Source organism: Malania oleifera, chromosome 3 (genome assembly GCF_029873635.1).
Source record: "Malania oleifera isolate guangnan ecotype guangnan chromosome 3, ASM2987363v1, whole genome shotgun sequence".
Classification (NCBI taxonomy): domain Eukaryota; kingdom Viridiplantae; phylum Streptophyta; class Magnoliopsida; order Santalales; family Ximeniaceae; genus Malania; species Malania oleifera.
The window spans coordinates 49,363,397-49,385,895 of NC_080419.1; positions in this window are offsets into that span (position 1 = coordinate 49,363,397).

The following is a 22,499-nucleotide window of genomic DNA, read 5'->3' on the forward strand; positions in this document are numbered from 1 at the left end:
TATTTGATCCCTTTTTGCTGTTACGAAAAGGGGGAGAAATTAGACAAAATTCGGTATGGGTATGATCAAATTTTCTTAAAATCTTTAAATTTTCCCATTATCCATAAACTCAGAGCAAGCTTATCTTGACTGTACCCATTTTTGCATGGTGTATTTGTCAGCATCAAAAAGGGGGAGAATGTTGACCTTATAGGTCATTCCCGATTTTGATAATGACAAATACTCTTTGTATTTGATGACTTTCAAGTTTGTGTGCAAGATCATACTAATTGGATTACATTGATAGCATGCAGCAACTTGAAGAATTATGAAGGCATGACATACATATATATATATATATATCATTTGTTGAAAAATTATTGGGTATGTATTAATTTAATTTCAAATAGGTCTGTAATAATCTCTGCATGTCATGCATGTAGGTAATTGTAAGCTCAAATGACCCTAGAATGACCATTAGGTCCTCACACTTTAATGCACAAGAATATAGGTCCTTAGCCCAAAAAACCATGAGGTTTCGGGCGACCGAACTTTGCAAGTATATTTGCTTCGATCGATTGAACCGTGGAAAAGTCAGCACGTTGACTTGACTTCGGGTGACCGAACTCAAAAGAGCATATTTTCTTAGGTTGACTGAAATCCTATTCGAATTTTTTCTAAAAGTTCGAGCTACAAAAATTTTATGTTCAAAATAGCTTCGAGCTACCAAACTCAGGAACAGGTAACCGAACCTCAAGTGATTTGTAAAACTGCATGGTTCAACCACCTGAATATATATTCGGGCACCCGAATGTGGAAAACCTGCTTTTTCTATTGTGTCTGTTCGAGTGACCAATCTAGAAGTTCGGTTGACCAAAAGTCTCGGGTTGGCTTAATTTTACTGTGGGTAATTAAGGTTAAATGAGGGGGTAATGTTTTAAACATAATTAAAACAATTTTTAAAATTACTAGCGTGTCCCCAACGACTAACTTACCCCTCTTGTCTATATATACTCATTCATTTGTCTTGATTAAGGGTTGATTAGCAAGATCATTAGCAAAAAACTCTCTCAAATTTACAAAGCTTATTTTGCTAATACTACTTCCAAATACTCTTATACACTCGTTTCTTTGATCATCCAAGTATTGTGAGAGTTTCTAATATGTCTGTGCTTCATTTTAGATTGCTTAAAACTCTCATTTGTGTTGTTGTTAATTGTATTTGATTTTGAGAGTTAAGCAAGAGTTTTCCCATGGATTTAACTTGATAAATCTAGTGTGGGTAAAACTCATTAGCTTGAGAGTCTTTGCATTGTTATTGCAAGATCCCTTAAGTAATAGTTTTTGTGTGCAAAGCATTTTACAAACTCGATTTCAAACAACTCTTGTAGGAAAATATTTTTGAGTTTTTTTAAATATTCTTATCAGCATCTTTGAAACCCTAATCTAATATTGAGATTTATTATATCTTGTTTCAAAGAATACTTGTTTGAACACTTTTGTGCATATTTGAGATTATACATTACTAAGTGTTATTTTTACATAATCACATCACCGAACTTACAATTCCTATATATTATTATTATTATTATTATTATTATTATTATTATTATTATTATTATTATTATTATTATTATTATTATTATTATTATTATTATTATTATTATTATTATTATTATTATTATTCGAGTCTTTACATCCTCCCCTCTTTATACATTTCGTCCTCGAAATTTGCTACATATAACTTTGAATAAAATCCTTTGTGAACCTAGCAAGTTTGAGTTGAACCTGTAAATAATTCTATCAACAACTGGTAACTAACATGGATTAATGGATTACACATCCTATCCTAATACCACTTGTCCCAGCGCCAACACTTAACAACTTTAATTCTCATTTCCAGTTTTCCAAGGATTTATCACCGACATAACCTTTCTCTTTCAACAACTAATATATTTTGGATCCTTCTTTAAAAAGTGAAACCTATAAAATTCAATAATCAAGTTGCAATACGGTTCGGATCCCTAGTAACCACTCCCCTATCATCCTCTAGTTCCAAAATAAACTTCCTTCTTCTCCTACTATCAGGAACTCTATAGATGAGTCTTAGAGTTACAATACCCGTCCCTAAATCAATTCATTCTCAACTCCTGCCTCCAACTCATCTCATGAGTAAGTTTCTAACTCCCGAAGTATCACAATCTTAGTTTTTAAAATTATTTTATCATATTTAAAGTGAACATATTCCTACTGAATACTCGAAATAAATGCGTACTCAGTTTTATGTTTTGGCCAATTAAACGAGGTCCTTCATCTAGAATGTAACTATCAACTTTAAAAGAAAGGAATGCTCAAGTAGTATATTAGACTTCACAGTAGGGAATCTTATTAGCAATACCACGACAACAAAGGATCTAATAATTCTTGGAATATTTTTTAATCCTAAATCCCCAATACCTTTGTGATCGCTTTTAAAACCTCCCAACATAGAACTCCACAAGGAAACCTCAGCGACAATATTATCGTAGAATAAAAACAATGGTGGATACCAATCTTGAAAAGCTCTTGTATTATCCATAAAGGCAATGATTACGCGCCGAAACTGCGTAATTGGACGTTTAACCCGGATTTTATGGTTTATATTTTTAATTAAATGTCCAAAATTGTCCAATATTTTAATAAAGTGCCAAAATCATCATTCTTGAACTTTATTGCACTATTTATGAAGTTTTGGTAATTTTTTGTCGCAGGAAAATTCCTGGGAATCAAAACCGATACCCGCTCGTATTTCATGCATAACTTTTCCGTTCAAATTACGATTGAGACGATTTAAATTTTTGGAGAAAGAGGAAAAGATCATATACAACTTTTGTGTTTTGAGTTTTGTGAGATACGGGCTCCAGAAGAGCATAATTTGCGATGAACAGAGAACAAATAAAATGAAAAAAATTAAAAAATATATACTTGAATGGATAGTTGATGTGACCCGGCCATGCATAGTCGAGTCGGGTTGGCTAATCTGGTTAGGGCTTCTTCTTTTTTTTTCTCCCTTTTTAAACCCCTTCTCTAGCGCAGCCCCAGGGGTCCTCTGTTCTTGTTCTTGTTGTTGTTGTTCTTCTTCTTCTTCTCTGGTTTTGTATTTTTTTTTCTCAATTGCTGCTTTTCTCCTTCTCATTCTCTCTTCTCCTTCCTTCTTTCTCTCTCTGTTCTTTTCCCTTTCCTTCTTCCTCTTCCCCTGTATCCCTCTATTCCTCCTCTCAGCCAGCCAGCAACACAGCAGTCCCGCGCCCTTCTCCAGTCTTCCAGCATAAATTAGCACCAACCCGAGGGCTCTTCCAGCAGAAACCAGCAGGCTCTCGGCCAGCCTTCCAGCCATGGCAGCCCCTGTTCCAGCAGCTCCTTCATGACACCGGCAGCAACTCTCTGCTGCAACAGCTTCTCCAACCCGAGAACACACAGCAGCAGCCAACTTCACGGCCAACTCCAGCCCGAGAGCATCACTGCCACAGCCAGGCCTCCGGCTAGCCTCCACCAAACCAGCAGCTGCAGCAGCCATGGCCGATCACACCAAGAACCCCCGGCTCTCGGCCACATCTTCAAGGATTTCTCTCTCTCTCTTCTTCTTTTTCCTTTCTTTCTTTGTTTATTTCTTTTGATGGATACTATTGTGTTTATTATTATTTATCTATGTTATTTGCAAGTTTGAGTTTTAATGTTTTATTTTGTAATGGTTATTTAATTGTGTTTTTTTCTTGTGTTTTGTTTTGTTTTGTCTTCCCATAAATTAGTAGTAGATTAATTTAGTTGTTCTCTTCTCTTAAAAAAATTTAATTTTTAATTGAAGTTTGATTTAGTTTAGGTTTCTTCTTGTTAAAGTTCGTGTTTTTATATATTGTCTGGGTATTTCTTAAGTTTTCAAAATACTAAATTTTGGTTCGAATTCTGGATTTTTGTTAAAGTTTCGATTTTTAGTGCATGTTTGTGTCTGTTTGAGTTTCCATAGTGTGCTCTTAATTCCGTGTCCAAAGTTTCCATTTTTAATTAGTGCGTGTCTCGATGTTTTCTTAGGTAGATTAGAGTTTCCATTCTTGCATGTTTTAGTTCCATGTTTTAGGTTTCTAGTTTTTATCAACGCGTGTCCCAATATTTCTTTAAGTAGACGTAGGGTTTCTATTCTTATTTTCTTTTATTTAGTGCATTTTAGCTTAGGACTTTAAATTACATGTCATTTAATTCAAAGCGGAACTCAACAATCTCAAAAACTCGAATCTGAACTGAGTTCAGTGCAATTTAATTTTGATTGGGAGAACATAAAATCTCAGATTGAACGCATTCCCTGAGGAGATGATCTAGCCCTTGGGCTTAATATTACATGACAGAACTCCTATACTTGGGATAGCTTCCGAGCTGCTCATTTTTCGAGTGAGTCAAGTTTTTGGCACCGTTGCCGTAGAATTTCGGTTTTAGTCTCAAATTTGCGTTTTTCCCATCATTTTTATTAGTTTTATAAAAACAGGAAAAAAAAATAGAAAACAAGAAAAATAGAAATTTTTTTTTTTTGAGTTTTTGAAAAATGGCTGCACCTGCACCGCGCACAATAATGGATTTTTTGCAGCTTGAATATGCCACTGCATCCTCTTCCACTATTTTGCCTTATGACGAGCTTAATTTCATGATGCAACGCGGGAGGACCTCATTGCTACCCAAATTCTACGGGTCGGAATCTGAGTGCCCTTATCAGCACCTAGCAGAGTTTGAGTTAACCTGCAACATGTTTTTCTCTCATGCTAGAACTGACGAATCTACTAGACTTAATTTATTTTTTGCTACTTTGCAGGATAGGGCACTAATTTGGTTTCATTCTATGAGACATCATTCTATCATTAATTGGGTTGATATGGAGCGTGAATTCCTGCATGCATTTTGTCCCTCACAGAGAACTCAATTTTTGCAAGAATAGATTCTTAATTTTGTGCAGCAAGATGACGAGACATTTCGGGCTTGCTGGGATCGATTCAAGGATCTACTAAGCACTTGTCCACATCACGGGTTCGACTCATGGAGGTTAGCTGATTGTTTTTGTACTGCTCTTACTTCTGATTGCAAGTGTTTTGTCCAGACTATGTCTAATGGAGAGCCCGTCAGCGAGGATCCAGATCAGGTATTATCATTCTTTGATTACTTAGCTGACAATGTCCCACATTGGAACACACGATGCACTCAGGCACCCATGACTGCACACCCTATCAGCACAATTAGTGGTGGTGATGCATATGAACTACCAAAATGTCCAAACAACCCTCCGCCTCAATATCAGCCACAACAGATCTCTCCGAGCTATACGTCGTCAGACCTTTTTGAGGATAGCATAACACAGATGGCGAACATGCTTTAACAATTCATGCAAACTCAAGTCGATCATAATAATGAATTGCGGGATACCATTAATGCGATAAGCACGCAGTTGGACATCTTAGAACAAGAGGAATCACTCGTGGAACCTCAGCCTAGTTCTCAAGAGTACCAGCAACCGCAACAACAAATACATGATGTTTCTCTTGAGACAGCAGAGGCCACCATCACCTTCAGTAGCAAGAAAGATGATCCCCAATCTGAAATGCTTATCGCCGGGCAAACAGTTGTCCCAGCACCGAAACTTACGAATGAAATAGATGAATTCAAAGAAAAATCAGAGGAAACGAGCCCAAAAGCGGAGCATTTAGTTGATGATGAGAATGATACTCATATGAGGTACCAACCTGTGGTACCTTATACTCCGAGCTCAGAAACCATGAAACCGTCACTCTCGCCTGAATCAGATGTTAAGGAGTCTAGTGTGGAGGCAGACTCTTGTAGTGGTATGATAATATGTACACCCGATAAAGAGGGTGACCAGTCTGGTGAGCATATAATTTTCAAAGAACCAGGTAAAACTTTAAATGTTAATGCTTTTGAAGAACTACAAGTAATTGCTCCAATAACTTCCCATCACACGTTAGTTCGTAAAGAAGCACATTTCCTGGACACAATGTTGAATAAAGACCCTTTCTTATCCACACACGAGGGTCGACCTGCACACAAATTTTTTGGTACTTTGACACGCATTAATTCATTTGAGGTTGATTTTCGTGCAGGTATGAAGACTGATCCACTGTGGCGGCTTAAATTTGGAGAACCGCCGGTGCAATTTATAAACCTGCGGCCACCAGACGAAATTCCTCTAGAGCCTTCGCCACGACAATTGTGATGTTTTTCTTTCCTTTATTTTCCTTTTATTTTATCTTATTTTATTTTTAGTTAGTTTTCAGGTCTATTGTCTCATAGTTCGATCTTTGTTTTCCATTATTTTGCCACTCAGGTACGCCTTACTTTTCCCGTGCATAGTATTTTCTATTTCCTTTATTCTTTCACATTGAGGACAATGTTCCACTTTAGTTGGGGGGGGGGGATGAGCATTCGCATATGACACTGTGCACGTACACGTACTGGGTTTTAAAAACAAAAAATCAAAAAATAAAAAAATAAAAAAAAAATTCAAAGAAAGAGAGAAAGAAAGGAGGAGCACTGAAGAATTACACTGCATTATGTCATACTTAACACTTTGTATACCTTTCGCATACTTGCATATAACTTACGAATTACACACTTGAGTCAATCATGCGTAGTTTTCTCTCTATATGATCTTATGACTCCATGAAGAATCGATTGGTAGTACATTCGTGTTAATTTGACTATATAATTTCATGTATTTACACGGCATCTCACGAGGCCGAATAAACACATTCATGTGATTCATTGCACTTAGGGTTTCTTGTGAGCACTAAGAGAGCACCCGTGGCGACTATAACACCTTGTGAGATATCCTTGAGCTATTTATCGTCCTTTTGAGCGTTAATATCAAATCAGAGTTCATAGAACTTAATTCTCTTTTTCTGGATGATTCCTTGTACACTAGTCTTTATTTTTGATTTGCTAGCCTAGAGGTGACACCTAGTGGGGAGATAGAAACCTAGGTCTTGTAGTCTACTCAAGATGTGAAGGCTGAGCCACCTCTAGAGATAGACTTAATTCATGAACTTCTATTCGAGCTCAATTCCCATTGATGGTATGAAGATTATAAAAGAAGTGTTATGAATTGTCCTAATTGATCAAGAAAAGTCAGAAAATGAAGAATAAGCAAAATAAAGAAAAAGCAATACACGTGCGCATGAAATGAAAAGTCAATGCTGGTCCAAATACATATCACAAGGACATGACACATATTTTCCACGTATGAAGATTCTTCAACCGATTAATGCCTCAGATGTATTCATGACAAGTTTGTGAGTAAGTTGATCTAGGGTGGTCTCAGTTGGATATAGCGAGTAGGTGAGAAGATGTTAGAGTGAAGGACCCGACACCTCACAGATAGGCTAGATCCTGTCCAGACTAGTCCACTCCATATACTTAACGTTGTTCCATTTAATATGTGGGACGTTTGATCGCGACACTCCTCCTCACATATGATGAGTGAACCCATTTTCTTTGAGTGTTCTTGAGGGTATACCAGTTAGGCCGAGTCAAAGTGACCGTTCTGTAGGTGTCCATTGGCGTCCTAGGTGTACTGAGTCACACACATCACACACACCTCGAGAGTTTACCTATTTATACTCAAACTTATATGATTGCATTAACTCTAAATGTGCCACTGATTAACTTCATGTGAGTATATTACTCTCAAATCACATATAAATGATGAAACTTGCATGAGTGACGTGCTTCAGAGTCGTGTGCATTGAATATGAATGAGCTAGTGTGAAATTCAGTTATGTTTTTATATGTGAAATGGTATAGTTATTTCGTATGTGCATTGATTTCATGATTACTGGAGTATATAGTTGTAGACACCACCCTAAGATTCATTCACGTCATTTGCTAGAGACTAGCAAAACGTTAGTTGGGGGTGTGATTACGTGCCGAAACTGCGTAATTGGACGTTTAACACGGGCTTTATGGTTTATATTTTTAATTAAATATCCAAAATTGTCCAATATTTTAATAAAGTGCCAAAATCATCATTCTTGAACTTTATTGCACTATTTATGAAGTTTTGGTAATTTTTTGTCACAGGAAAATTCCCGGGAATCAAAACCGACACCTGTTTGTATTTTGTGCATAACTTTTCTGTCCGAACTCCGATTGAAACGATTCAAATTTTTCTAAAAATAGGAGAGGATCATCTACAACTTTTGTGTTTTGAGTTTTGTGAGATACAAGATATAGAAGTGTAGAATTTGCGACGAACAGAGAACAAATAAAATGAAAAAAATTAAAAAATATATACTTGAATGGATAGTTGTGTGACCCGGCCATGCATAGCCGGGTCGGGTTGGCTAATCTGGGTAGGGCTTCTTCTATTTTTTTCTCTTTTTAAACCCCTCCTCCAGTGCAGCCCCGGGGGTCCTCTGCTCTTGTTCTTCTTCTTCTTCTTCTTCTTCTTCTTCTTTGGTTTTGTATTTTTTTTTTTCTTAATTGCTGCTTTTCTCCTTCTCGTTCTCTCTTCTCCTTCCTTCTTTCTCCCTCTGTTCTTTTCCCTTACCTTCTTCCTCTTTCCCTGTATCCCTCTGTTCCTCCTCTCGGCCAGCCAGCAACACAGCAGTCCCGCGCCCTTCTCCAGTCTTCCAGCATAAATTAGCACCAACCCGAGGGCTCTTCCAGCAGAAACCAGCAGGCTCTTGGCTAGCCTTCCAGCCATGGCAGCCCCTGTTCTAGCAGCTCCTGCAAGACACCGGCAGCAACTCTTTGCTGCAACAGCTTCTCCAACCTGAGAACACATAGCAGCAGCCAACTTCACGGCCAACTCCAGCCCGAGAGCATCACTGCCACAGCCAGGACTCCGGCTAGCCTCCACCAAACCAGCAGCTGCAGCAGCCATGGCCGATCACACCAAGAACCCCCAGCTCTCGGCCACATCTTCAAGGATTTCTCTCTCTCTCTTCTTCTTTTTCCTTTCTTTCTTTATTTATTTCTTTTGATGGATACTATTTCTTTATTATTATTTCTTTTGAGTTTTAATGTTTTATTTTGTAATGGTTATTTAATTGTGTTTTTTTCTTGTGTTTTGTTTTGTTTTGTCTTCCCATAAATTAGTAGTAGATTAATTTAGTTGTTCTCTTCTCTTAAAAAAATTTAATTTTTAATTGAAGTTTGATTTAGTTTAGGTTTCTTCTTGTTAAAGTTCGTGTTTTTATATATTGTCTGGGTATTTCTTAAGTTTTCAAAATACTAAATTTTGGTTCGAATTCTGTATTTTTGTTAAAGTTTCGATTTTTAGTGCATGTTTGTGTCTGTTTGAGTTTCCATAGTGTGCTCTTAATTCCGTGTCCAAAGTTGCCATTTTTAATTAGTGCGTGTCTCGATGTTTCCTTAGGTAGATTAGAGTTTCCATTCTTGCATGTTTTAGTTCCATGTTTTAGGTTTCTAGTTTTTATCAACGCGTGTCCCAATATTTCTTTAAGTAGACGTAGGGTTTCTATTCTTATTTTCTTTTATTTAGTGCATTTTAGTTTAGGACTTTAAATTACATGTCATTTAATTCAAAGTGGAACTCAACAATCTTGAAAACCCGAATCTGAACTGAGTTCAGTGCAATTTAATTTTGATTGGGAGAACATAAAATCTGAGATTAAACGCATTCCCTGAGGAGACGATCTAGCCCTTGGGCTTAATATTACACGACAGAACTCCTATACTTGGGATAGCTTCCGAGCTGCTCATTTTTTGAGTGAGTCAGGCAATAGGAAACTTATCATCATAGGCAGTACTCAAACTTAATTTATTATTTTCTTATACCAAGATATTATATTCTTGCGTGCACACACGACTATAGATCCAAACCTAAGTTAATTAAAATTTAATTCACAACCTAACATGGATGTTTTCATTTATTCTATGCACATGCATCTTTGACTTTACTACTCACTAAAATATATCACCAAAATCTCATTACACCTACTACATGAGTCCAAAACTCAAATAGCCATAAGCTTTGTACATTCTCTTTTCTTGACCATGTTATGGGTGGAAGCCTTATACAATAGGCCAACCATAACTTAAGTGATCTCCTGTTGGAATTGGTGTATTCCCAAGAGGGGGGGGGGGGTGAATTGGGTATTTAAAAATTCTTCCTAAGTTAAACCAGATTCCACAAGCTATATTACACAAACCTAGGGTCTTTCTATGTAATTACAAACCCAATCAAATAAAATAAAACTAACACCAAATATGTTATCGGGGTTCGGCCAATACTGCCTACGTCCCTGCCTCAACTTGCAAACCCAAGGATTACCACTATTATTCACTTAATGGGTGGAGCGGCACCGATTACAACTAGGTTAAATTACACAAAGGTTGACCTCAACCTTTACACTCTCCTTACGGGGCGGAGAAGGCCCTACCAAATGATCCTTATGGTCTAGATCAAACCACCTCAAGCCACGTCTAGAATACAATAGACAATTTAAATTTGCATACAATTTTAATGCTTCTAAACAGAAGTAGATTTGTACCGATACAACACAGTATAATCAATGCACTTCAATATATGATAAGAACTATAAGTTAAGTGCAATATGTGTGGAACAACACTCAATCTAATGTCAATAATCAATCAATAGTAAGAGTATATTTTCAAGCAATATTTGAAACAATATGTCAATATCTAACAACCACAACAAGGGTTTCAAAGATTTTCAACAAGAGTAATCAAAATATCTCTAAAACGATTTTCACAAAATTCTAGCACAAGAAATATTTGAAATATAAGCTTGCAAAAATAATTTTTGCACAATCACAATACAAGCTTTACGAGTCTTGCAACCCAAGAGCCAAGACTCACAAGCTACAAAGTTCTCCCCAAACAAAGATTATTAATTAAACCTAGGGGGAAACTTTAAGGCTAAACTCTCAATTAAAAATCAATCACACAATCGCATCAATGAGAGTTATAGCAAGTGGGAAGTGTAGAATGCCTCACAATACTCTCACTCAATAAGATTTGTCAAATAAATGAGCAAAGGATGAGTATTTGGCTTTGAGTATGAAGAAGAGCTCTTAAAAAATTCAGAGGAATTTTTCCTAATCAAAATCACTAATCCCCTCTTAATTTGTGCAAATGAACATGTATATATAGGCACACTCAAAAATATTACCGTTAGGACACAAGGGTAATTATTAAAATTATTTTTAATCAAGTTTAACTCAAATAACCCTGATTTACCCTTGAGTATCTGCAGTAAATTTTGGCCAACCTGAGAGTTTTGGTCGATCGAGCCATAGGTTCGGTCACCCAAACAGACACATGAAGAAAAGTAATTTTTGAAGTTTGGGTGCCTAAAAAATGGTTTGGGTGGCTGAGTTTAAGGTGATTTCCAATCTGTTCGAGGTTTGGTCACTTGGACTTAAGTTCAGTGTTAGAATTGGTGTATTCCCAAGAAAGGGGGGGGGGTGAAATGGGTCATTAAAATTTCCTAATAGTTTTCTTAATATTTTCGTTGATCAGTATAAAACCGCATTCTATGAATACAGTCATAACTCGGTATAAAATCATAACTTTGTATATAGTCATAACTTAGAATAAAATCCATAATTGGTATAAAACCACATTTTTGTGTACAATCACAATTTCACTGTATAATATCATAAAAGTGATTCCAACCGATTTTATTCTGCAATTATAATAAATTGTTCTCAAGCCACACAATTTAAATGCTTATACCATAATATAATAAACTGCCCAGGAAAAATATATTTTGTAGAAAACAAAGGTCATCTCCATAATTTTATTTAACTCACATTATAAATTTACAAGTAAATGGAAGATGATTACCCTACTCACTTTGGTTTTCCCAAATAAATGTATAATAACATAAAATTGTCGTTTACATATGCCTAAATAATTCATAAAATCATCTATAGTATTTCTGTATCCATATGCTCAATTTAATCGGTTCAATTTCAAAAATAAATTGACATAATCTATTCCCCTTACTTTATTGCTGGAGTTGTGCCTACAATGCCCAAACAACGAATTAGCCCCAGTTAAAACGCTAAGGATCGAAGCTAGGACACCGAAACGGTGTTTATTCTTCAATTTTGCTAAGTTTTGGGGAGAGATTGAAGAGAGAGAGAGTGAGAATCCACAGCCCTAGAGAGAGAGAGAGAGAGAGAGAGAGAGAGAGTAAAATTTTCCTAAAAAAAATGAGCTAAGTCCAATTTCTAGGTTGCTGCCCCAAACGAAATTGTTGATAGTTTCCTAAAATCGTCGACGGTTTGGTCTTTAACCAAACAATTTTTACCACATTTTTACATTAATAGCCCTCGGTAATTTAAAACTGTTGACGATTTTCCTGAGCTCCACTAAATCGTCGACGGATTGGTTTGCACCAAACCAAATTCCCCCCTTTTAATTATTATTATATTTTTTTTTGGGTCTCTATAGTTTGCTTCTTGATGCACTAAGAAACAAGATATTCACCCATGAAGAAGCCATAGCTAGTGGGGGATCTTTGATCAATGGGGTCACCTACCCAATCTGCATCTGAGTAGGCATGAAGCTCAAATGAAGAGTGGGTAAAGAAATGGAGACCATGAAATAAGGTCCCATTGATGTACCTAAGAATGTGAAGCACTGCGACATAATGGGGTGGGAGGAGTAGAGAGAAATTGACTGACAAAATGGACGACATAAGAGATGTTCAGGCGAGTGACTGTAAGAGAAACAAGACTCCCAACCAATTGGAAAAATAGAGTGGGTTCATCTAAAGGTGTACCATCCATAGGAGTGAGTTTTGAGTTGAGCTCGAGAGGAGTGGGACATGTCTTACTATCAATGAGTCCTGCTCGAGTAAGAAGATATGAAGCATACTTTGTAATGAGTAGAAGTCTGAATGTAAAAAATATGTAGACATATATGAAGGTGCTTCCCTCTTAGGATCCTTGATTCCATGTTTGATGTTGTTCGCTTTTTAAGTCCAATCTCTATTTTGATGCTAACAAACACAAGTGTCTCTTATGTGTGTGTTTTAGTGCGTGAAAAGGTATTATTCAGGTCATACATAAGATCAAGAGAACATGGAAACCAATGCAAGTCTTAAAGTACAAATGTCGTGCATTCCATGATGTCAAAGAACAAAGGAGAAGAAGAAGACATGTTTTGAATTGTAATTGCATTTGATTTTATTATTTGGTCTGTAATAATACATGCATCTTCATGATATGGATTGTATGCTTAGATGGCCATAAAGTGACCATAGGGAACTGTTGGCCTTACAAGACTTAACTTCTTGTTTTGATGCAAACAAACAAGTAGATCTTAACATGCTTTGTTTTAGTAATGTATTTTCAGGACTCAATGATGAATACAAAGTTAAAAGATTCATGAAAGCTTGTACTTCAAATAAGGATGATTATATCAAGCTTGAAGCATGGATTAGACCTTGAAGATCATAAGAGCATTGATATTAAAGAAAAGCTTCAACAATAAAAACTTAAGTGATCAACATGGAAAGCTCAAAGATCAAAGAAGCTCAAACTCTGAATTAGTGATGAAAATCAACAGAAATAAAGAATTGAAAGCTCACATCAAATTCAAGATCATTGAAGCTCAGCAATAAAGAGAACTCAAAGCAAAGAGGAGTCACCTCAACTCTTAGGACAAGTCTTTGAAAGTACTTCATATTGATTCATGTATGAATTTTCATTTTGAAGCTTATTAGGCAAAGAGACTTAGAGACCTTAGTTTTAAGACTTGGAACTTATTTTTCAAAGAAAACAAAATTGAGATTCTTAGTCTAAATAAACAAAAGAGAGAGAAATCAAAAATATCTTGAAATGAGAAAATATGGTTGACAGACGACTGTCTATCTATGGACAGACAACTGATACATTAAAAGATATTAAACAAAGAGAAATAAGCATGACATACAGCCATCAGGCACTTGATAGACGACTGTCAGTGCAAAATGAGGCGTCTGCGTGGGTTTTGTTAGCCGGTTGCCACTCTTTTGTATGTTTTAAAAAATTGAGTTGTCTAAGTGACAGACGACTGCCACCCTACAAACAAGTGACTGCCACCTTTCTTTTTGTGAAAATTGTATTTGAAATACATGGACAGATGACTGCCAGAGAGCACATAGTCGTCTGGCTCGCGGTAAAATTAAAAATAATCAACGGGCATATTTTTAAAATTTCAATTACTTGAAGCCCAAATTAATCTAAAACTTGGACCCTACTCCAAGTAAACTTGGGGAAAATGTAAGAAACCTTTCTACATCTTTAAATACCCTCAAGTTACATTGATTTGTACACAAAGATTTCAAATCAGTAATCAAACTCTCTCTCAAGCATTCTAAAATTCTAAAAGTTCTTTGTTGCTTATGTTAGACCAAGTAGTTAAGGGTCTTTAATTCCTACTATGTTTTGATGACAACAACCCATTAGCAATTCTTTAAGGCTACTAACCTTTTTCTTTAAGTCATGATCAGCTGCATAGAACGGCACTACAATCAACAAGTTTCAAATCAGTTAGAAGCAATTTGTGACATGACCAAAAGTATAGCCACTCAAAGCATTCATGGACTCTACACAATATACAAGTGGTCTAAAGGATGAGTGTGAAAGTGAGAGAGACTATTTTGTAAATCCCTTGTATATGGAGTGATTCAAAATTAAGAGCAAAGAATGGGCATATCACACACACACAACATAAACAAGTAAAGCTATTAAAAGTGTCTAAAGAAACCCTTAAACGGACAAGGACCTTCTCAGAACTTAAAAGAAAATTTTCTAAAGTAAGAAGGGACTTGTTGACGAACATAGGGCTTCGTCGACGAGTGTAACACAGACCTTCGTCGATGAACACAGGGTTCTCATTGACGAAAAGAAACCGAGAGGCACCTGAATTCAGAACCAAAAACTCGTCGACGAACACAGGGTGTCATTGACGAATGTATTGAACACTACAAAAATACTAGTTTTTAGTGATGAAAGTATTAGTGACGGTTTTAAAACCATCACTAAAAGTTGGTATTAGTGACGGTTTTTATGAACCGTCACTAATAGTGTAAGCATTAGTGACGGTTTTGCAGCAATCACTAATACGACACTATTAGTGACTGTTTTAAAACCGTCACTAATACTTTCGTCACTAAAAACAACGTGGTAAACGATTTTCACGCGAAATTTTTTTTCAGGAAAATAGTAGCGACGATTCTAGGGTATTAGTGACTGATTAAATTCGTCACTAAAGAGTCTTTTATTAGTGACGACTAACAAACCATCACTACTAATATTTATGAATATAAAAAAAATATATACTTAAGGCTAAAACCGTCACTAATACTTTCATCACTAAAAACAACGCGGTAAACGATTTTCACGCGAAATTTTTTTCGAGAAAATATTAGCGACAATTCTAGGGTATTAGTGACGGATTAAATTTGTCACTAAAAGTCTCTTATTAGTGACGACTAACAAACCGTCACTACTAATATTTATGAATATATATAAAAAATTTACTTAAGGCTATTAGTGATGGATTGGGAGAATCGTCGCTAATAATAGGGCATTAGTGACGATTTTAAAGCCGTCACTACTAGTCTTTTTATTTTAAAAATATTTTTTTAAAAAATAGTTAAGAGTATTAGTGATGGTTTGGGAGAACCGTCACTAATAATGGGGTATTAGTGACGGTTTGAAACCGTCACTACTAGTATTTTTATTTAAAAAATATTTTAAAAAAATTAATTAAGAGTATTAGTGACGGTTTGGGAGAACCATCACTAATAATGGGGTATTAGTGACGGTCAAAACCGTCACTAATAGTTTTTTATTTAAAAAATATTTAAAAAAAAAATAGTTAAGAGTATTAGTGACGGTTTGGGAGAACCGTCACTAACAATGGGGTATTAGTGATAGTTTTGAAACCGTCACTACTAGTTTTTTTATTTAAAAAAATAGTTAAAAGTATTAGTGATGGTTTAGGAAAACCGTCACTAATAATGTGGTATTAGTAACAATTTTGAAACCGTCACTAACAGTTTTTTATTTAAAAAATATTTAAAAAAAATTTAGTCAACAGTATTAGTGACGGTTTGGGAGAACTACTAGTGACGGTTTTGAAACCGTCACTGATGCTTGAAATCTTAAATTCCCACACTTTCCTTGAATTTTGTTCTGCTCCTCCGGAGTCCTCCCTCCCGCGATCTCTTTTTCTTCCCAAATTTCTTCCGCTCTCTCCCTCACCCGCTCTCGCCCGAAGGCCACTCACCCGCGCCCTTCGCTTCTCTCTCGATGGTAGCTCCACCACCAGCTCGGAGGTCGTTCCGCTTTCCACCTCCACACCAACAAGGAGTTTAGGGTTCAAACCTTGCTCCTCCCTCTCAATATTATCCGATGCCCCCCCTGCCATTTACGATCTTCCTCCTGCACTGAGCCATTGCTCCGCTCGATCATTGCACGCCCAATGATACCCTCTCCCATCGCCACCGTCCATTGATTGGACTTTCAAGAAGCTTCTCAAACCTCCTTCAACCTCAGGTTATACATTTTGATTCGTTTCTTTTAATCTTACCATTTAATCAAGAGTTATATGAACTACAACGTCTAGAAGTTAAGTTTTATTAATTTGTATGTCTTGAATTTATTGAGAATTTGTTTGTAAAACATCTATAAATGCATTTAATTTTTCTCAAGGTAATTTATGGATACAGATTAATTGTTTTGAGTTTGCTTCAATATTTTTCCTATTTTATGTTTTTGTACACATATTTTGATATAATATTTCATGATTGTGAAATGGTTTGATACTTCAATTTTTCATTTGCTTCCAATAGCTGTAAGTCATTTATGGTAAGGTGTAATAATCATGATCTTTATTAGTTCATACCTCATGTTTTTATTGCATTAACTATTTAACTTTGAGATAATGTAGCAAATTTTTTTCTAAGTTAGTCATGTTTTTTAGTTAATACTTCATCTTCGCATATGTAGCACAAATATATTTTTATTCTTATTAGTTAGTCATGTTTAATTTTTTTCTAATGTTATACATGCGATATGGAAGAGCCGTTGTCTCTTCTTCTAGGTAAATGTTTTACTTTTATTTTGTTTATGTTTTTAATTTAAGCTTAAATTTTGTTTGATTTTATGTCGGTCTTGTAAATTTATGTATTGGGTGTTTTGGGTCATTACATTTGCAGTGCTTTCATAGTGTTTTGCTTTAATGAATACCATTATTTTGCACATATTTATGAAGAAAGGGTCTTCAATTATCCCGTCTTTCCTTTGATTATCTGTACTATTAATTTCCTATCATTCCTGGTTCTTTGGGGACAAATTGTTTTCTTAGACTAATATTAGATGGGATTGTGACTTTTGAGACTATTCGTAAAGCTGATCTTTCAAATACCATAAGCTATAGAATCCCAATAACTCATGCTTCCATGTTTTAATGGTTAGTGTTGTTGAAAAGAAATTAAAATGACAGGAAAATAACAATGACATAGTTGGAAAATGGAGCTGGGAGAGACATTGACTATGTGATCTTTAAGAGGATTTGCACCCCCAATATGTGAGATTGGTGCAGGATTTCCAACAATTAGAATTTAGATTTTGGATTTCATTTATATTTAATTCATGGGGGAATGTTTTTAAGCTTAAAAAAAAAAAAATCTTTCTCATGGACTTAATGGTGTAAGGTAAACATCTTTTATATTTATTTAATTTAATGTTCATGTACTTGTGAATTAATTAGGATATTATTATTGATGATTAGCTTGTTATAAGAAATTTGGCAATTGATATCTGAGCCAATTCCCTAAAATCATCCATAGTTGTGAGCATGAAATTTTTTTTTTTTTTTTTGTTTTAACATTTCAAATTAATGGATGTATGTTATGATAATTTTTTAGCAACTAATCAAATTTTTATAACAATTTTGATTGATATGGACTGAATATAAGTTTAGAAGCTCTTGGTCGTGAGCAGTCTCATATGTTTTGTTTCCAAAAAAAAATTTTGATAACTTTTATTGATGAAGAACGGGTTGTAGTCAAGTGATAATATTTTATAAAAATTGAAGTTGTAGTTCTAACATTATCCTCCATATCGCATGTATAACATGGTTTTTGTGTTTTGCCCAATTCCCTTATTATGATCAAAATTTTAACTTTTGTAGAGTTTTGCGAAAGTAAAATTTGTAGATAATTGTTAATATATTTATTCTAAGAGTATCGTATCATTTGTAATATAAATAATTGTTATTGGATTATGACAATCTTCTTTTAATGAAGTTATCACAAATAATGAATAATTTGTAAAGTAACTTAAGGAGTCTGACAATTTCAACTATTATCGTGATTTAATGAGACAATACTTTAATAAGCATATTTATTAACGACATTTAAGATAAAGAAAAATAATGGTCAAAAAAGGAGTTGGTTGTTAAATTTTGTAGCTCATAATTAAGCTTAGGGACATTTCCTTTATAGAGGTCAAACTTCAGGCACCCTAAAATAATATTATTTATTATTTATTATTTTTATTTTATTTTTTTTAGATGACCGAGGTTTAGATAAAGCTTTTTAAAACTGGTTTCTAAAATAGTTGCCCAAAAAATCAGCCATACTTATGAATAAGTGTGAGAAATTGTCTAACTAAAGGGTTGATTCCTTGTACATAGATGAACTAATCCATGCTAGGGTTTACAAATATGCAAACTAATGCATAAATAGGCTACCTACAACATAGTTCTTGCATTTATTATATTAATTTTTTTTCCTTGTTATCATAAAAGGTATATCCTAATTATGACTTGAGACTTCGAACTTTCATGTTAAAGGATAGTATGAATATTTTGTTATTGATTATGAATGTTTGATTTGTTAGCATGCTGCATATCCTATTCTGGATGCTTCCACTTTATTCTTTGGAGTTTATAATGGACATGGAGGTAAGAATCGAGAGGTTCAGGTACTCTTATAGTGGGGTGGATGGTGGTGGCTGCATCAACGATTCTTTATCTAGTTTACCCGGAGTTTCTTTTCAAAATTGATTTGAAATGCGATAAGCCTGCCCATGTAGACAAAATGAATTTGAGTCTTTCATCTCATAGGTTGTCGCTTATAGTTAAGGTATAATTTAAATATTAGTTTTATTTTGCTTGAATCTTGATGCCCTTCATGCCGTCATTAATATTGCATCCACAAGAAGGGCATCAAGATTCAAGAGAAATAAAATTAATATTTAAATCATACCTTAACTATAAACGACAACCTATCAGATGAAAGGTTAAAATTCATTTTGTCTACATGGGTAGGCTTATCGCATTTCAAATCAATTTTGAAAAGAAACTCCGGATAAACTAGATAAATAATCGTTGATGTAGCCACCACCATCCATAGCCTCGTCGTCCTTCTCTGTCATCTGAGACCTCATTGTCCTTCATCACCCTCCATGACCTCGTCGTCTGCTCCATCACCATCAAGGTCGAGTATTCTGAAGTTGGGCCCTAGATTACAGATTGAGCCTTATTGTTCGAGAACTTCGCCCTCGAGGATGACACTGCAGCAAGCCATAGCTGGCCATGCTACCATGGTTCACTGTCGAAGCTCGCATCACCATCACTACTAATTGTCCAATTTAAATTTGAATTTATATAATATATTTGTATTTGAATTTGAATTTTTATAATATATTTGTATTTTTATTTAAATTTGAATTTGAATTTTGAATTTGTATAATGTATTTGTATTTAAATTTGAATTTGTATAATATATTTGTATTTGAATTTGAATTTGTATAATATATTTGTATTTTTATTTAAATTTGAATTTGAATTTTGAATAATTTATGAATTTTTTAGCAATTATGGTTTAATGTTACGTATATGAAAATGTAATTACAGATTTTTATAGAAATTAATAATTGGAAAAAAAATTAATTTAAAATTATTAGTGACAATTTTAAAATCGTCACTACTAATTGTCCAATTTAAGTATTTGTGAAGGTTTCAAAACCGTCACTAATAATTGTCTATTTTTTTTTTTAAAGAGTTTTAGTGAATGTTTTCAAATCGCCACTAATAATATAGTATTAGTGACGGTTTTAGAGTATTAGTGACGGTTGAAAACCGTCACTAATAGTTGCCTGTGAGCAATAGTGACGATTTTCAAACTGTCACTAATAATAGAGCATTAGTGACGAATTTAAAACCGTCACTAATACTATGACTTTAGTGACCATTTTTTATCAAACCGGTGAAGAATTTATAGTGACGGACTTAGGTTTTTTAGTGACGGTTTTAATCCGTCACTAATGATCTATTATTAGTGATGATTTCAAAAATTCGTCACCAATAAGTATTAGTAACGGCAGATATAGCGACTAGTTCAAAACCATCACTAATACTCACAAAACCGTCACTAATAACCTTATTTTTTGTAGTGGAAGAACTCGTCGACGAACATAGGGTTCTCATCGATGAATAGAAACCGAGACCTTTTTGAATTCAGATCCAATAACTCGTCGACGAACACAGGGCTTTGTCGACAAATTTACTAAAGAGCTCGTCGACGAGATGCAGATTTCGTCAATGAATGTTGGGCTGCAGCATTCATTAAATGCAGCAGAACGGCTAGTTTGACCCTTGTCTTACATCAATAAATGCTTAACGGCTCTCCAGCACCCTACTCGCCCATTTGGTGTTTAAATAAGAGTTATTGCATTTACTTCTCACCAAAAAAGTTCATTTTGTATCAAGATAATTTATTTGTGCTTTCATTCTAGGGTTTGCTCATACACTCACTTGCCCTCTTCTTGTTGCTCTTGCTTTTGTTTCACTCCATTGAAAAGATGACATAGTGTGAGGATATTGTGGTGATACTCAGCTCTAAGGAAGCAATTTATATTAAATTCACCTCTTATCAACTACTTGTGTTTGTGAGCCATTGTAGGTTATCTCTAAGTGAGTACCTTGTTGAAAGCTCTTTGTGAGCAGTTGTGTGTATTGGCTTCTCTGGTTAAAGGAGGATCATGTAGTGGACTTTGGGAATCCTTGAGTTGGTCTCAAGGCATAGACGTAGGCGGGGTGCCGAACCACGTAAATATCTCCGTGTTAAGTTTCTTTTCTCTTAAATCTCTTTTATACTGTTATTGCAATTTGTTGCATCTTTACAATGTGATTTTATGCACTTGTTCTTGGCAAGATTTTTTTGTTTGTAGAAAACTTGCATATCCACGAGAAACGTCTATTCACCCCCCCTCTAGACGCTCAACTGGGCCAACAAGTGGTATCAGAGTGCCAGTCACTAAAATTCGGAGTAACTCCCAAGTGAAAAGATCAACATGGAGGATATGTTTGTCGAAGGTCAATTCGTGGACCGTCCCCCCAAATTTTGTGGAGCTAACTACCCAACATGGAAAGATCGAATGTCGATCTTCATCTAGGCCTATGACTACTGAATGTGGAACGTCATCACTGAAGGAGACTACATCTTCAAAAACGAAGACGGTGATGATATACCTATTGGGAAACTTCCCGAGGCAGATGCAAGGCTAGCACAACTGAACTTCAAGACCAAGAACTTCCTCTATTGCGCTGTAAGTGATGAAGAGTATAACCGAATATGCGGATGCAGCACGGCTAAGGAAATGTAGGAAAAGCTTCAAGTAACATACAAAGGTACAACCCAGGTAAAAAGATCAAAAATTTATATACTGGTAAAAGAATATGAGATGTTCAAAATGGAAGAAGGTGAGACAATTACTACCATGTTTACTCAATTCACACACATCACGAATGGACTAAAAGCTCTCGGTAGAGAGTACTCTATGGAAGACAATGTGCAGAAAGTCCTTCGTTCACTACCGACATCTTGGCACGCCAAGTCGACAGCAATTGAAGAAGCAAAGGACCTCTCAAAGGTCAACCTTGACGAACTAATTGGATCTCTTATGACCTATGAGATCAAGAAGAAAAATGCTACCGCAGAAGCTAAAGTACCCAAGAAGGCTATCGAAATTGCTCTAAAAGCCAGAAAGCAAAAAGAACTCATAGAAGAGGAAGAAAATGATGATGATGGTGAAGTCGCCCTCCCTACAAGAAGGTTCAGAAATTTTTTGATGAACAAACGAAATGGAAAACAAAAAGAGAAAGGAGAATCGAGAATTAGATGCTACAATTGCAAAAAGATCGGGAACCACATGGCCGATTGTCCTTTTTTCAAAAATAAAGGCAACAATCAACAGGGAGATATGAAGAAGTTCAAAGCAATGAACGCAACTGAATGGGATGAATTGGATGGGACCTTAACCGACGGAGAAATCAAGGAAGAAGCTGCTCATTTCTGCCTTATGGCGGACGAACAAAGTGAGGTAAACTCTGATGACGAATATCTCCCTTCTTATGAAGAACTAGAAGAAAATTGTAGAAAACTCTATATTGAATTAAAAGCATCTAGAAAGAAACTCAAACTCCTAGAAGA